This window comes from Vombatus ursinus, unplaced genomic scaffold (genome assembly GCF_900497805.2).
Source record: "Vombatus ursinus unplaced genomic scaffold, bare-nosed wombat genome assembly UNPS02000582.1, whole genome shotgun sequence".
Taxonomy (NCBI): Eukaryota; Metazoa; Chordata; class Mammalia; order Diprotodontia; family Vombatidae; genus Vombatus; species Vombatus ursinus.
In genome coordinates this window covers 23430695-23434466 of record NW_020940360.1, presented here as the reverse complement: position 1 = coordinate 23434466, position 3772 = coordinate 23430695, and positions in this window count along the sequence as shown.

Sequence of the window (3772 nt, the reverse complement as noted above, 5' to 3'; positions counted from 1 at the left end):
CAATATATGTTCTAGTTTGTCTTGCAAGTCCTCAAATCCTGAACATCATCATCATCATCATCACTGAGTTGACAATTAGTTTATGGAATTATAAAATGGGCTAGGCTCACTTGTTCTTTGGACACTCACCAGGAAAGACCACAATGGTATAGGGAATAATACTTCAATCACACTTTAATAGGGCACAGAGGGTGTAGGAGAAAATTACACAGAAACACAGAGACAAACTTCCAGAGGGTACAGAGGTAGATGGCATAGGGATAGAGATGGGGGGGGGAAGGAAGGCAAGGTGTATGGGAAGAGGATGAGGGAAGGGGAGAAGTACAGAGAAAATCACTTGTGTAACCATGGATTAGTATTGGGAGCACTTGGAAGCATGGACACAATAAAGACGGAAAAATGCTGGGGGTAGTAGTGGGGTTTGGTGGGGGGCACAAGGTTAAGGTCTCATTTTTATATGGTTTTGGAGGAGAACAGCCCAACTCTGATCTGTATTACCTTGGGGTTAGTTCATTAACATATCCAAATCATCTCAAAGTTATGGTTAAAATTTTAAAGTTATTTATTTTAAACATATCTATATCCTTTCAGAGTTGTCTTACTGCAGATGTCTGGAACTTGTCTGAAATTTACATGTCACAGGACCAAAAACCCCTGACAAAAAAGCTTAGGTGGCTTCTCTTGATTCAGTGCATATTACCAGGATGTGATTTTTGGTTACTATATGATGTGATTTGTAAATTGCATTCTTTTGATCTTTGAGATGGTTTGTACATGACTTCTAAGTTCCACTTTGCAATCTTATTTCTGCTATCACTAGTCTATACTGGTTATTTATAAACCTACTTATTAAACTGACTAGAAGCAGAGGAGATCACTAGGGGGACCAGAACAGGATTCAATTTTAATACAATCATCATTATCATCATCATCATCATCATCATCATAGCATTTATATAATGCAAAGCACGTTGCAAATATAATCTCATTACATCTTCACAAGGGAAGAGAATAAGCATTTATATAGTGCCTATTATGTGCCAGTCACTATTGTAAGCACTTTTCAAATATTATCTTATTTGATCCTCACAACAGACCAGTGTGGTAGGTGCTGTTACTAACCTCATTTTCAGTTGAGGAATTGAGACAAAGAGAGCTTAAATGGTTTGCCAAGGTCACACAGCTATTAAGTGTGTGAGACTAGATTTGAACTCAAGTATTCCTGACTCCAGGCCTGTTGTTCTATCCACTATACCACCCAACTGTCTTGGAAGGAGGGTGTTATTATTATTCCCATTTCTCAGATGAGAAAACTGAGGGAGAGGTTAAGTACCCAAGTACACATAGGTCGTCTTACTGAAGAATTTATATTACCTATCTTTGACACTGAGAAGTGTTACAGTAGCCATCTAAAGTCTAAGCAAAAGGGGTAGGTAGGTGGTGCAGTGAATAGAGCACCAGCCCTGGAGTCAGGAAAATCTAAGTTCAAATCCAGCCTCGGACATATAATACTCACTAGCTGTGTGACTCTAGGCAAGTCACTTATCCCCAATTGTCTCACACACACAAAAAAAGTCTAAACAAAGGATGCCATGTCTGAATGATCTAAATATAATATGGAGTAGTACAATTTTGAAGCAGTAATTCAGTACTTGTGTGTTATAGATAAATTTATATTAAAAAGATTGTTTCATTTTTGAAATATTTAGTGATATTGGAAGGTCACCAACTAGGTCCTTCTATTCAGTGTATTAAGATGTCAAATAGCATGATTCAATCAAAATGCACATGGACACGTTTCAATCAATTTCACATACGAGGTGATTCTAGACAATATCTAAGAACTTGTTAAAACTGCAGAGCTGAACCAATTGCAGGGCCTTCACCTAGCTATTGGTTCAGTTTGTGAAATTTAAATCTGAATATTTACTAATGGTGCTTTCAAGAAGCATGCTTTCAGCAACTGTACAAGCTCTTGATATACCTTAGTATAAAATGAAGCAGGGGCAGTGAAGGAATATAACATAGCATATGCAAGGGCTAAATATATTATTAGGACATGGGTTCACAACACATGAGCTACAGACTTCTACTTGCTTTGAGATGCAAAGTCATGTTACATAACAATCCCAAGAAAATGGGTGACCTATATAAAATTCTCTGATATGCACCTCCCTCCAAAAAAAGAAGTCATTTTAAGGAGAGGTGACCAAGGTGGAGGCTTTATTAAATCACATAACAATAGCATTCAAAAATGTGACTATGCTGCTTGTGGATGTACCCTTCAATCTACATCCTGGTTTTCAGAGGTGACATCACTAAATAGAGAAGGAACAAGCAAGGTTTTACATGACATTCTATTTATTACAAAATTGCTTTTGAACAAATTCTCATTTCAAAAAATCACAGTGGCACTTACATATGGAAAATTAAAAGAAACTACATTTTAATGCAAGAATTCCTTGCATGGGTTTGATAAAGCGCTGGATTTGGAATTAGAAAACTGGTGTGGATCTTAATTTTGCCAGCTACTACCTGACTTTGGGTAAATCATTTAACCTCTCTAAGTCTCAAGTAGACATCTGGAATTCTAGGGGCTTCAACTAGACATTCAAGTTACTTCTAATTCTAAATTTTCTGATTCTATATCTCTCATTCTTCATCCTCTCTCCCAACTGTAAATGATCTTTTAATTTCCCTTGGACATCATATAACCCTTTATTTTTACCTCTCTCTTGCTTTTATCATGTTCTAGTTTTGAGTATAGTTATCTATACATGTATCATATTAGACCTATATATCAGATGATCAGACCCATGACACCAGATGCTATAACTTATTTAATTTTCTATCTTATCCGGCACTTTGCATAACACTCAAATATAGTAGGAACTTAAAAAATAATTGTTCATTTAAGTTGACCTACAAGAAATAAAAACACTATGCCTCATGAGGAGCATATTTAACATCATATAATTATATAATTTTGAAATTAAAGTATATTGTTTTTAAGTCATTGTTTTCCTTATTTACAAAATAAAGTTTTGGAAGTTATCTAGGTGACCCACATTTATAAAGTTCATCTGAAGAAAAAACTCTTAAGTGCCTCCCTATAATATGGTTTCCCTTAAGCCCACACATCCTTGCTCATGTGCCCAGTTATTTCTCCAAAGGCAAATATACTGCACTCCTTCTAAAGTAAAGAATAGGTGATCAGAGGAAGGTCCAAGACATATAGGCCCTTGATCAAAATAATTAAATGGCCCTTACCCAAATTTCCATGTAAAAGGATGGGGGGGAAGGTTATGTACTTAGGAATTTATTTTATGCATGAAATTTAAATTATTAAAGGAGTCTTTTAGGATATTCTAAGTAACTGAAAACAGTTTCATGCTGACAAGTGAAAACAACTATTGCATCAGACACCTAACTTTGAGGAATGGAAATTATTCATGGATTTTTTAGGAGTGTCTATTTTAAAGTGTTTTGCATGAAACTATGTAGCTAGGTAGCTCAGTGGATAGAGTTCTGATCCTGTAGTCAGGAAGATCTGAGTTAAAATCCAGCCTCAGACACTTACAAGCTATGTGACCGTTGGCAAATAACTTAACCTCTGTTTACCTTAATCTATTGGAGAAGGAAATAAGAAACATTATAGTATCTTTGCCAAGAAAACCCAACAGACAACATTGGTGTGCTATGGTCCACCAGGACATGAAGATTTGGACAACAACATGCTACTGATATTTCATAACCTACAGCTATTAATGCA